Consider the following 14179-nt stretch of genomic DNA (forward strand, 5'->3'; position numbering starts at 1 on the left):
GGAAATTGCTCACTACTTTGCTCTTCAAATGGCATCCCTGGCTCTTGAGAAAGATTTCTGAAAGCCTTTATTTGATTCTGACAGCTGTGCATTCTTCCAGGCTGCCAGATGAGACTCTATCTTGTCTAAATGTAAATACCTGGTTACTTGACTCCCTGGCATGGAGGGCAGTTTATTCTTTTTGTAGGAAGCCTTGATTTTAAAGAGAGGAGAGACTGAGGGCCTTTCATTAGCAGGCAGGCTTCAAACTGTTTCCAGACCCTGTGTTTACTCCTATAGAGCAGACTTGGTTTTCATGCCCAATAAGTTTGAGAAAGCAGTAAACTCTGTCCGGTAAATGGGTCACTGATAGAGAGTGGGAGGTCACTCTGGTCTTGCAGAATATGAAACTGTTGCTCTCCTGGGACTGAGGACACCGGTGGGTCAGTGTTCACCATGGAGCACACTAGGGAGGACTGAGTTTCCCCTCTGCCCTGGGCAATTAGGATCACAAGGTGCTCCAGTCTGTAGACGGAGAAGGGCAACCCTGGGAGGAGGAACGGTTCTGACTTCGTCTTGGGCAATCTGAAGGTCTTGAATGAGGGAAACTTAGAAATGCCTCTTTTAACATACACAGGCACATGTTCACATACACACTCATAAGGCTATTAAACGCTCACCCCTCTTTTTGGGGGGCAGGGTTGGGGGTGGCCTGAAATTGCACAATTGATGCTGTCATTTCGGCAGCACTTCTTGTGAAGTATCTAGGTGTTTCCTCCTAATATCTCCACTGCAACTTCCAAATCATAGTCTTCCTGTGTTAGCTGAAAGCATTAAAACCAGAAATTACCATAATAGTGCTATTTACCCCTCATTTATGGAGCTACTAGTGTTATTTTTCCACTGACTTTACAGAATGCATTTCAACCCACAGTATTTTTGGTCTGGTTGATGAAACTCAATTGTACTTAAAAAACACAGTTGGGCATTGTATCCGAAGACGAAACCAGCAGGCTTGTCATTTCACAAAAGGGACTTCCAGAGGTTGCAGTCCCTGTAATCGGAGAGTATTTCATTTGGTGTTTGATGCTGTGGACTAATGCCTTATTTCACAGCTAATCATCTCCATGTGCTTATGTAACTGGACCAGGGTTTGAAGGAAGACTGTGCGTTTCAACAGCACTATGAACTAGGTGCAAGAAATTCAGTTTCTCTTTATGTAAAAACAGATCTGAAAGGGGGGGCTGGTGAGTGGAACATCAGCCCTGGAAGAGTTGTACCAAGATGTTGAAAGAAAAAAGTGTGTGTTTGTGTGTGTGTGTGTGTGCACGCGTGCACATGCATGATGCGTGCGTGTGTGCGTGTGACATCCCTGAGGTTGTTAGCAAGGATTTACTTCATTGATGTTTTATGCTCAGGCATAGCACTTGGAGACTCTCTCTGAACTCACAAACAGCCCTGATTATGGTGTTTGTGACAATGCCACGGGGTCTTTGCATTATTTATCCCCGTCTGCTTTACTCATCCAGCTTTCTGGGAATATTTTCAGATGGAATCACTAATTAGCACATATGTGGAAACTTCTCAAAGCAGTTTGGCCCCCTCCTCATTACTTTTTAATTTTTTTTTTTTATTTGCTTAATGTATGTCAAAGATAACATTTTACACGATGGGTCGGGGAAATGTTCACACTGAAATGGGCACGTTTCGTGGAAGAAAAAAATTAGTCAAGCAGGGGACCTTTTATAGGATCAGAAAGAAAGCAGCTCAAATGCATACTAATGAAGAATGGTGTTCGTTTGGTCCATAAGGTGTTCTATGGAGTATTTTATTAGTTGACCTCTAGGAGAGCTTTCTCAAATTGCCTCACAAATATGTTAACTATCCTGTAAACTGTGCCTTTATTGACCAGTGTGCATCCTGACTTTGCTAGATTACACGGTGGCCTCCTTCTGCTTCCCAGAGCTTTGAATTCTGTACATTTGGGGCACATATTTTCCTAGTTAAAGTGCAATCCACATGTGTAAGAACATGCCTTTTTTTTTTTTTTTTCCATTTTGAAAAACCAAGGAAAACGTGAAAACAAGGTCTCTGAATTTCTGTATCTCCTTTCCCAGGTTTCTTCCTATCTCTCTACATCAAAAACTGAAATGACTTCCTGTGTCTCACAGTAAACCCAGGGCTTGAAATGTGAATTCTCAAGCAATGGCATTCTTAAGATGACAGAAAAGTCTAGGTTTAGCCAGAAGAGGAAATATTAACACTGGAAGAATTAAAAAAAAAAAAAAAAAAAGAAAAAGAAAACAAACAAACAAAAAAACCCCATGGGGATATTTAACAATAAATCATCAAGATAAAACAGATCTCTTAGACAAAAAATGTAAACTTGGCAATACAATGTTGAATTAGGTAGACTGTTATTTTCTGTGTAACATAGGCCTACCAAATATATATATTTTTAAGTGGAGCAGCAGCACCCGTGTGTGAATGACTGGATTGTGGTGTCTAAAGGATCTGCTACCCAGTGTATTTATTACGGTCACATTTGCTTTCTGAAGAACTCAGTGTAAGTATGGGTGGGAACCCTTCAGAGTGTTCTCTATGGAAGTCCAAAATACATCCGTATACAGTCTTTTACACAGTGCAATTTAACTTCAGGCATAAAATGTCTCGTCATTTGTGATGTGTCCAAGTTACGATCATCACCTACAGAATCTCATAAATGATATTAATTGAAGAGATTTTTTTCTTTTTTAATTTACCGTCAGTGGCTCTTAGAGCGTTTTATCTCTAGTATCCTAAAGTCTAGAGTTTAAAGCTTAGTCTGGAATGGAGACTTAAGATTTGCTTCTCTGCTATAGTCTTAAAGAGGAGCCTGGGACAGCATGTGGACCCGTCTTCTATGCCAACTCCATTCTCTGAGAGCGGCTGCCTGTGGGCTTAGAGGGAAAGTGTGTTGGGATCTAGAAGTAATATCTGTAACCACTACAGTAAGGCGTTTGTGGCAGTAACAATGCACATGCCGGGCATTTTCCAGCCCTCATCTAAAAATTTACATTCAGTCATGCAAGCTTGCTAATTTAACAGCTGATTTACAGATGAGAAAACTGCATCACATTTTGTTCCAAACTCAAGCTAATTCAAAATGTTCTAAATCTGAACTGTCCAATATGGCAGCCATCAGCTACATTTGGGTATCGAGCCCTTGAAATGCGTGGCTGGTCCAAATTGAGGCACACCGTAACTGTAAAAATAGGTGTTGGGTTTCAGAGACTCAGTATGAAAAACAGAATGCAAACATCTTACTAATACTTCTTACGTTGTTATATGTTGAAATGATAATATTTTGGATATATTGGGTTAAATAAACTATGTCAGTAAAATTAATCGCACCTATTTCTTTTGATTTCTAAAAAAATGTGGCTACTAGAAGACTTAAAATTACCTAGGGGGCTCACATTTCTGGCTCATGTGATATTTCCATTGGATCACATTGCTCTCAATTAACATGTCTTCACTTCTTTCATTAGCTCTAATGTTTAAATATTTTAAACTTTAAAGACAGATTGTGGTTTCTTTTTGACAATTCTGTAGAAAGAGATTGTTCATTTTATCCCCCCCAAATATTTAACTTATTTTCCAGGTTGCTTTATGCCTTTGGGCCTTTGCTCTCATGTGTTGTCTGGAAAGCCAGCATGCCCCTGGCCCACCTCCGAGTGAAAGCCCCACTCACTGATTTTCCAAGACTTGCCTCAAGTATCACTGTGGTATCATGCCTAAAATTAAGGCCCAGTACAATGAGCTGCCTTAGGATCTAGTGAGGTTAGCATGGCCTCCGATGGCCTCACCCCAAGTTCCCCTCCTCACTCTGCTTCTGCAGAGAAGGTACGAGAGCCAAACAACCTTCCTTGTCAGGAGGTCCAAGTGCAGCTCTCGCCTGTCCTTGAGTAGTGGGTTTCACTTCCCTGCCAGCCACATGATTATTCAAACAAGCCAATCACAGCCTCCTGTGGGAACCAGAGGTGCCCACCTTCTTGGTGTTACAAAGCTAGCCTTCCGCAATCTCATTCAACCTGCTCCAGAGTGCAAGACTGGTATGATTTCACGTATGACGAGACACCTTCCTCCCCGTGGACATGAGTCTATGTGACTCACAAATTGCTGTCCATTGAGACTGCCCAGGGCTGGTGTCGTGTTCGGACATCCCATTAACCCGAGGCTGGAATCTCTTGCTCACCAACAGGGCGAATAGGAGGTCATCCTAACAACTGCCTTCTTGCATAAACCTTCGCTCATCCAGCTCCTCCAATGTGGAACTGGCCAGCCCTCTCCTTTGCGGCACTGGCTGTACTGGGTATCCTTCGATCTTAGTAACCAGCCCTCTCGCTTGCACTCAATTTGTTTATGCATCTCTGTTCTTCTATTAGAAACCGAAAGTTGATTGAAGGTAGCAGAATTTCTCCTGTGTGTTTATATTTCTGGTTCTGAGGGCTGTGCTGGTACCTAGCAGGCCCTCGGCAAGTGCTTGGTGAATGAACAATTCCGAAAACCATGGCATAGTTGATGCTGGTATTAGGATTTTCCTACTTTTTAAACACAAAGAAATAAATTGATTTTTCCTCAGCCTAAAGATTGCTAGTGGAGGGGCAGGGAGTGAATCTGCTAATGATGCAACCTGCTAAGGAAGAGAAGAGGTGGTCTGAGGTGATGGGGAGAGAGCTGGTGACTTCTATCTCTCCTCCTCCTGAAAGCTCTGGAGTGGTAGAAAGAAGAGGATGCCTTGGGGAATAAATTTAAAGAAACATCAGGTCCAAAGAGTTGTTTGAGCAACCACATTATATCTTTTAGGGAACCATAATTTAAGCAAAAAGATACTTTTTTAAAATTCAAAAGCAAAGAGGGGCATAGTTGGTTAAGCATCTGACTCTTAGTTTCAGCCGAGGTTATGATCTCAGGATTCTGGAACAGAGCCCTGCCTCCGGCTTTGTGCTCAGCGAAAATTTGCTTGCGATCCTCTCTCTCCCTCTGCCCTTCCTGCTTGGGCTAACTCTCTCTCTCAAATAAATAAATCAATCTTTAAAAATAAATAAATAAAAGCAAAAAAAAATGCTCACTGTGATTATGGATAACTCAGATTTGTTTCAGAGAAGTCCATGTCCACAGAGGGAAGGGGCCTAGAGTAGGTATGCATTTGGTTGGAGAACAATAAGATGAATCTAATCTCATAGAAAGAACTGGGCTGAATCTAGTGCAGTTGGCAAGCCTGGGCTTGTAACTGATAAAGCTTTTACAAGGCTAGGTCTTGCTCTCAAGCCACTATGGTGCCTGTACCCTAGGGACATGAGGACCTCCAGAGTCACGGATGGAAGAAGTCCCGCTGAATCAGTCATTAGCCTTTCTCTCAGCCCCTTCCAGGGCCAGACATCTGGTCTCCCACTGCTCTTCTCTGGCCCTTGCCCAGAAGACAGGAGGAGCATCCAAGGCCAAGAACACTGTTGCTCTGCTACTTCTCAGTTTTCTCAAATGTTCCCAGTTGAATGAAACAGTGATGGCATTATTATCTCTCTGCTATCTGATTTATACTGTCACTAATCTGTACAAGCTGGACTTCACCAATTAATAAATGACTATTAGCAATTCAAAACAATTAAAATGGTCAGATAAAATATCATAGTCTGGTTTAACTGCATTAAAAATTAATACTGAGATGGCTTATATTTTCTAAAATGTCAGTAGTCATGGGCTAACTATCCTAGTTAGGACTTTCGTTTCTCATTTTTATCTCTATGTATTTTTCATGTTGAATTGTCCTGTCCTTTACACAATTATTGTGATAGTAGATAGTAGATTGTTTTCAAGTCTTCGCTTAGCAACAACAGCTTTATATTAGTCCCTAAATGGCTTTAGGGTATGGTTGGTCCCTGGCAACCCTAGTCTAAACTCACTGCTTTCCAATGGAACTGCCCCTTGATGCTGGGGTGTCTGTTATAGGAGTGGAGATGTGGCAAACTAGTAAAGGTGCCACCAAAGCCAAAAGGGATTCAGTAGCTGGGCTCTCTCCTGGCCAAGTTTCAGTTCTCAAATAGTCTATTTCACTGATAATCATGGCCTCTGGCCCAGAGGATCTTTAGGGTGGGAAGATAAAATTCGGGGTTTATACTTCTGAGCTTCAGTTTCCATCTCAGCCTGCGGACTGCCCTCCATTTAGAATTAAATTAACTTAAAAAGAGAGTGCAAGGACTTTGTTTGAAAAATCTGTTCAGTTTGCCTGGTGATCTAATTTTCAGCCCAGATATGATTTGGCCTCCCTGTTGGATAGTGTCTGCTTTTCATTTGCTGGGTGTTGTTCACAAGGTCCCAGGACATCGCAGGCAGCTGCCAACAGAGCAGCAGACCTTGGAAGGCCAGCCCCCATGCATATTTCTTAACTTCAGAGTCATAAGACTGGCCTCTAGCTCTGCTGCAATCACCCTGGCTTCAAGAAGGAAGGCATGCTTTCTGTTCCGCAAAGCATCTTGTATTATTTTTTAAACATTTTTCTTTTGATACATACCCAAGCACCACACATTTTTCCCCCTTAATTTTTAAACCCACGTACACTTCCAGGGAAATTGAATCCATATGTTTCTGATTCATTTACACACAACTCATCAAAATATTGTTTTAAAAGAGCGAAACTCAAATCCCACAGGGCCTGAGCGGGTTTCAGACTTGGCTGAAGGCTCTCCCTTCTCTGGTCATGGCTGGATGTGGGCAAACCCAGCTCCAGTGGAACAGGAACCCTCACACTTCCCAGAGTCTGCACTGAATAGCACCTTTCTTTGAGGTTCAGATAAAACATGGAGGCTCCTTCTCCCGAGCCAGCTTTCACTTGCGCAGTTGCTATGGCCCCTGCTTGCCTTAGCCCAGACCGTGGGGGAGCAAACTCATGGGAAAAGTCACTCTCTACATCATTCTAGCCAAATTGGAATGATCAGAAATCTTCCAGGGAGCCTACTGATGTATATTTTCCTGCCTGATTGTAGACTCATAACATCATGGAGCTGTCAGGGACCCTTCAGAAATCATTCTGCTACCTTCACATAAGCCTCACAAAACTCCTCATCAAACAGTAAAGCTATCCTAATTACAGTCGCCAGTCCTGTTGGATAGTAGAGGTTGGTTCTTATTTCCTTTTAGGTAATTCTGACCAAAGCTCCACAACTCTCAGTCAGTAATTCTGTTAAATTTAGATATATATCCAAGGTCTGTATGCTTGCCCTCAACTAAATTCTTGAGGTTCCACTAGTTCTCAGATAATGAACTGTGAAATTGTTCTATTGTGCCATTTGGTAACTGTCGAAGCAAGCATGGAGACTGGTAGGACAGCCGGCCCTGAGAAGCTTTGTCTGTGGTTCAGAACTTTTCTCTTATGCCTGACTTAATCGGGAAGCTCAGTCGGAATGGTTGAAAGAGCTGTCAACATCTGGACAGCTCTGTCCTGAAGATTCCCAAGGCAATCACGGCATGAAAAAACAGCGTCTGGGGGTCCATTCTTCCATTGCCGATACAGAGAATAGGAACACTGACGTTGCAGGCACCACCGAAAGGTTAGCGAGGGGGCTGAGATGCACTGGTGAGCGGGAGCTGGGAGCCTCCCACAGGGTTCAGGACTCCCAAAGGCAGCACATTTGTTCATTGGCAAGGGGGCTTCCAGAACTCAGGGCATGTCTCACTGCTATCCTGAAAGAACGGGTGAACCTTTCAATATATTTTTTTGATTAATGTCAATTAATGTAACTGCTCTGAAATAGTGGGGCCTCATTAGTATCAAAAAGTTCTGTGAGTTGGCATTAAAATGGCATCAGGCATTCAGCTAAATTCCTGCTTTCCTCAGGGGCCGCCAGCTTGCTCAATTTGCCTGGGGCTTTTGACTCGACAGCCTCTTCCTACATTAAACAAGTGAATCTGGGCACTCTGGTGGGTTCGCAAATCCTGACAGATGTTTCTTTACAAAAACATGCAGGCCCAACATCCCCTGAAAACCTGAAATGGATGAGGGTCTTCCTCTTTTTTCAAACTTTCTCCACATCGCTTATTTATTCATTTTACTCAAATCCACATGAAAGAGTCTGCTGAGCCCAGCTCCAATATACCATTTTGCATTATAACATAGATGTGTCAGAGCATTTAAAGATGTGTTTATTCTTATTTTTATTTGTCTCTCAGTTACTCAAGTGTTAGAACTGTTTAGTGGCCATGGACTATTCCTCTGGGTGATTCTTTCCTGGCATCATGTTATGATCTAAATTTATTATGATCGGGTTGGTTGGTGTAGCTAAAAATAAAAAAGGACAATGGGGCGTATCACCACGGCACACTTTGTATAGGCTTTAGAAGGCAGCTTTTAAAATCAGCTGAATCACTTAGCAACTGTATTGGAAATGAAACACATCCACTTCTAAGTATCCAGAACGTGGGTAGGGTACGTGATTTTCACAAAATCTTGCTATAATCAGGGTGTAGTTAGGCATGAGATTTGTGGCTCAACTTTTTTTTTTTTTTTTTAAAGAGTACTATTAGGGCGCCTGGGTGGCTCAGTGGGTTAAGCCGCTGCCTTCGGCTCAGGTCATGATCTCAGAGTCCTGGGATCGAGTCCCGCATCGGGCTCTCTGCTCAGCGGAGAGCCTGCTTCCCTCTCTCTCTCTCTGCCTGCCTCTCCATCTACTTGTGATTTCTCTCTGTCAAATAAATAAATAAAATCTTAAAAAAAAAATAAAAAGTACTATTAATAAAAATACCAGCAGCTACTGCCTTTGGTGCCAAGACATGTGTCAGTTCTAGCACATCCCTGACATTACCTGATAAGATCACAGCAAGCAGTTGAAGAGAGCAGTCTATAACATCCATTAGACAGATGAGGACACTGAGGCCCACAGGAGTTGGCTCGTTTATCCAAGACAACACGGCTAGTAAACGGAAGAAGAGGGACTCAGATCCAAGCCAATCTGATTCCAAAGCCTATAAGGAAATGAAAAAAAAAACATGAAATCAGACAAAATCAAGTAAAATGGCCTTGGAAGTCATAGGCAGTACTATCAACTATATTTTAAAACATTTCATAAGAGAAGAGTGCTTTTGCAAATGTTAGGTATTCTGCCTGTTAGATGGCTGTCGCACTGTAGAACAAGGATGGAATGCAGAAACCAGCCCCTCTGTGATCTTCTCCTTGCTGTCCAAGCAGTACCCCCTCCATCTCCCCTCTGCAGAGGACCACCCCCTTCCCTTCTACAGGATCCTCACTCAGCTCTATCTTTCTTCCGTGGTCTTTCTCCCCGGCCAGACAGTACTGCCCTCTGGGGAAGGGACTGAGTGCTCTGGTATTCCCCGCACCTGGCACAGGGCTTGGCATGGAGTGTAGCCATTCAGCAGGTGGATAGTGAATGGGGATATCGAAGAAACTGAGCAGCCACCCCTGAAGCCAGAAGGCCATAGGGAAGAAAGAACAGGACTGTAACCTGAGCCAACTTCTGTTCGGAACAAAACCATCTTTAGGTAAGATCTGACAGAGGCTAGTTGGTCTAGTTGGTGCCATTTGCCTTTATTTTATTATCAGACGGAATTTTCCAGCATCTTCCTACCTAGATGCCAGATTACCTATAAACCAGGTGTGGCTTTTATGGAGAAACTTCTGGCTAACCTTTGGGCTGTGCGGAGGCTTAAGAAAATCGTCAAAGCTTATTAAGAACTTATTTATTTAGACAAAAGAGATCAAAACCCTTCTAGGCCATGCTTTGTTCAAACTGCAAGCTGTTGGCGGGTCCCAGCACGGTCCTTTGGTACAATCCAACTGACACCCCTCTCCTTTCAGAACACAGAACATGACACAGGCGGACAAGCAAACATAATTAAACACTGGCCCAGATAGGGTTTTTCTTAATTAGTTGTGAGTTTCTATAATGAAAATACCTGGAGATTTATCTGACTTCAAAGTCCCATTAAAGCTGTGCTGCTTTTGTTGCTTTGAAAATTTGGGAGTTGAGGACTCCTCGCCTCGTGCCTCTTAATGATGATAATTATATGATATGCTTAAAAGTGCTTTTGATCTTGGCCTCTCAAAGCACTCAAGTGAGGCATCAATTCCCTCAACCCCACTCGGAGGCAGGCCTTCCTTGTTTACGGACAATGCGCCCTGACACGGATGTCACAGGCGTCGCTGCTTCGGAGGGAGGCTGCCGGCCGCTTTAGCGAGAAGGCACAGGGATACTTCGCAGTCGCCGGCCGAAATATCAGTCCGCGGGCATGATGGCAAAACCTCACACATGTAGCATGTCTTATGTAGCATCTGATCGCATTTAAACAAAACAAAAAATTCATAGAGGAACCAAGTAATACAACACCGACTGAACCTATGACAAGGTTAATAGAATTTCTCACTCTGTCTTTTCCTTTCTCCGGGAGTTTCTCAGAAGGCAGGGCACCAACCAGGTGACAGGTGTGTGGCGTAAATCTCATCTCGGGCTACAAGGAGCGATTCCCCACCTTTCCTGCAGTTCCCCAATCTTGCTAATGAAACAATTGGTGGAGTACAGCCGTTCCTTCATGCATCTGTAACTGATTTTGTTGACTTTGTATCTCGCTAGCATGTTAGCTTCTGCTGTCCTCATTCACAGAGCAGGCCTCAGACAGACATTAATACCTATTATGGAAAAATGAATTACAAGTTAGGCAATTAAAGCTGGATTTTGGCACCCACCTTTTCAAGGAAATATATTATGAGCAAGTTGAAGTTGAGTGAGTGTCCCTTGTACATGATATAATTTGTACATTTTTTTTTAACCTAGAGTGATTAAATAAATCTTTGATGTGAGCAGATGGCTCAGGAGCCTAGTTTGGGGGACTTCTCAAGATCCATACAGAGGAGAACTTGATGGAGGGGAATAAAACACGAAGACCATCCTTGCTTGTTCATCAGCAGGTCCTAGAGTACCATGCCTTCACCTTATTCCTGCCTCTGAGAGGAAGATGACCGGGGATCCAGTGACATCAGGGATGAGTGTTATAAACACATATAACCGGGAACTTCTGGCACATTGGAAGAGAGACTTATTGTCAGCAAAGCATCCCTATTTTTACATATCCAGATCCACGGAGAGGCTGCAAAATCCAAGAAAATCCAGAGCAAAATAAATAAAACAAAACAGAACAAACCTAGAACCTATTTAAAGATTGTTAAATTAGACCAAGAGTAGCAATGTTATTGTAATTACCTTGAACATCCTATAAAATACAATGTACATTTTTTAAAAAATCTCAAAGACCCTGGTATATTATTTTCTTTGTGGTGAGGGGGTTTGTAAAGTTAAGAAAAAGGAACAACTGATGTGTATTGTATTCTTTTCCTATGTGCCAGAATTGTTCTAAGTTCTTCCGGTGTAATCTTCCCATCAGCCCTACAATGTGGGTTTTGTTTTCTCATTTAGAGATGCAGAAACCGGGATTCAGGAAGGTTAACTAACTTGCTAGAGGACAGTGTTAATAAAAGAGCCAGGATTATTACTCAAAGCTGTCTGACTCCAAAGCTCACGTTCTTATCCAGGAGATTATTCTGCCTGGAGGATGCAATTTGAGCTGGAAGACAAGGGAGCTGGAACCAATAATGCTAGCACAAGAAAAATCCATCTCATCATCTCATATATTGTTCCTTCTATGGAGTGGTAAGTGTGCGTGCACGCGTGCGCGTGCACACACACACACACACACACACACACACACACAAGAGAGAGAAAGACATAGGTCCCATCATTACATTTTCTAAGTCTGGGAAAACTATACAGATGAGCCTAAGGTTTTAAAGTTATCACAGTGGGTGTTAAATGAGTACTCAAAATATAACCAATAATCAAGCATTAGACACAATAATACATTTTTTTCTTTTTTCTTTTTTGGTCATTCTGGTCTTTCAGAAAGCAAAACCCTGTGTTGGATAAGACTATTCAAGTTTTGGAAATGAGGCAAAGGCAGGTAGTTGCAATGTTGCATTGGAGTACTGCGTACCAGGTCCTCTTCGGCGGGAAATCTTTGCTTTATCTTCTCTTTACTCTTGGTTAGAGCCCCGACTCTATGAAAGTATAAGTCAACTTCGAGATTCTCATTCAAGAGACACAGAGATGATCCTGTGCACAGAGTAGATAACCATAACCCTAAAGCTTAGGACTGCGTTGTCCTGAAGGACATTGGCCAGGTTTGTCTTTTTTTTTTTTTTTTAATATTTTATTCATTTATTTGACAGAGAAGTAGGCAGAGAGGCAGGCAGAGAGAGAGAGAGGAGGAAGCAGGCCCGCTGCTGATCAGAGAGCCTGATGTGGGCTCAATCCCAGGATCCTGGGATCATGATCTGAGCAGAAGGAAGAGACTTTAACCCACTGAGCCACCCAGGGGCCCCTAGGTTTGTCTTTAACTGAGAAAACCCACCTTAACACTCCTTAGCTGAGTGATGAAATGAAACTCTGGTCCTCAAATTTGCCTTTGAGCCAGGCTTACCTCTCCCTGATGTTTCCCTCATTAGTAAGGTAAGTGAACTTTTGACGTATGCTAATGTTTTATTTGTATAAGAGTCATGCACTTTTACTTGTTCGAAAATTAAACTCTGGCATCTGAGAAAGCTGAGTAGGTGAGCGAGATACATCTGAAATGGGAATTTATCTCTTTTAAAGATTTTATTTATTTATTTATTTGTTTATTTGACAGGAGCGGGGTGGGGCACAAGCAGGGGGAGTAGCAGGCAGAGGGAGAGGGAGAAGCAGGCTCCCTGCCAAGCAGGGAGCCTGATGTGGGCCTCCATCCCAGGACCCCAAGATCGTGACCTGTCCTGAAAGCAGATGCTTAGCAGACTGAGTCCCCTAGGCACCCCTGAAATGAGATTTTAACAACAGGCCCAGTACAGAAGAACTCCAGATAAATAAAACATAAGAGACCAGGTACATCAGAAACACCTTAAGCCTATGTAGCTGAGACTTCAACACTAGACAAGCTTCCTCTCTGCTCAGGCCGGGCCTAGCCTCTTTGATGGAGAGAGCTGCCAGGGGCAGTATTGCCCAAAGTGCCCCAATTGAAGAAGACAATCCAATCGTTTCTCAGGCACGGGAAAGCAGAACAGTGCACACTTCTGGCATCTCTTATCCTCTAAGACTGAATAGATCAGAGTCAGGCTGATGTGCTCCATGCATGCCAACAGAGAGGGATAAAACGCTCGAAGTTGTTTCAGGATGTCAAAGGTCAAATTATTCTGGCAGTTATCTGCGATGATCTAAGTGATATGTTTTAGAGAAGTGTTTCTCAAGTATAATATGCGGCCCCGCTGGAGAGAGCAATTACCCTCCTAATGGACCACAGACTCATCCGAAATGTAAGACATTTTTTGAGTGTCAATGAAACACGGTTCTTTAGAGTTCCTCTTTTATATGTGGCCAAGCCTACTTGATAGCAACCTATCAAGTTTTTATATTAAGAACAAAATTAAGACTCACCAGAGTTTACTGAGGATTCCAAAGTAGACGACAAGCTGCGCTCACTTGGCAATATGGCAGCTCTGGGAGAGGAAGGACTTTGTTTGTTCCCTGCTGTATCCCAGGGTAGCCAGAGGGATGCTCCGCGCACCTAGCATGTGGATGATAATGAGGATGGACTGAACTATTCGAAGAGATGGTGGCTCCTCCTTCACATGGGCTTAGGCCTCAAGTTTTATTTCCCACCATCTTGGGGGAAGGATACATTGTTATTAGAACATCCACAGTTTGTTGTGATTTTCAGTTGCTGTGGAACTTGCTTTAGAATTATAAATTACTGCTAGATTGGCTTCATTGTTACTAATTTTGGTATGAGGAGGGTTGTTTGGCTAACCCTAAATGTGTAGCTCTGCACATTTGCATCAACATTATTTTGGTCTATAATTTTCCAATAACTAGATTTTAAGGCATGCCTGCAGTGAATTCAATAATGAATCATCTATATGTCTAAAGATAAAAGAGACACATACAGGCATCATTTGCCAAACTGTGTTGCCTTCACTAGTTATGTGCTGTCTCTCCATTTGCTCTATTTAAATAAAATGCACTACCAAATGTAACAGAAGTACTAGATTATTTTTAACTTTGTTTCATTGTTTTATAATAGAAAACTGTAGTAAGGTTATAATTAGTTTCTGAATATTTCTCATCAT

General features: G+C 42.6%; 1 long non-coding RNA gene across 2 annotated transcripts in view; it reads right to left on the reverse strand.

The window, feature by feature from the left end:
- The window catches only part of LOC309856577, a 55345-nt gene that overhangs the window by 15514 nt on the left and 25652 nt on the right, over nucleotides 1-14179 (reverse strand). For both annotated transcript variants that reach the window (XR_014307293.1, XR_014307294.1), the window contains 2 exons: nucleotides 9928-10657; nucleotides 8820-8979 (listed from right to left, as the gene is read on the reverse strand). This is a non-coding gene — a long non-coding RNA (uncharacterized lncRNA). The remainder of the gene's footprint in view (nucleotides 1-8819; nucleotides 8980-9927; nucleotides 10658-14179) is intronic.

Source organism: Mustela nivalis, assembly GCF_964662115.1.
Source record: "Mustela nivalis genome assembly, chromosome: 2".
Lineage (NCBI taxonomy): Eukaryota > Metazoa > Chordata > Mammalia > Carnivora > Mustelidae > Mustela > Mustela nivalis.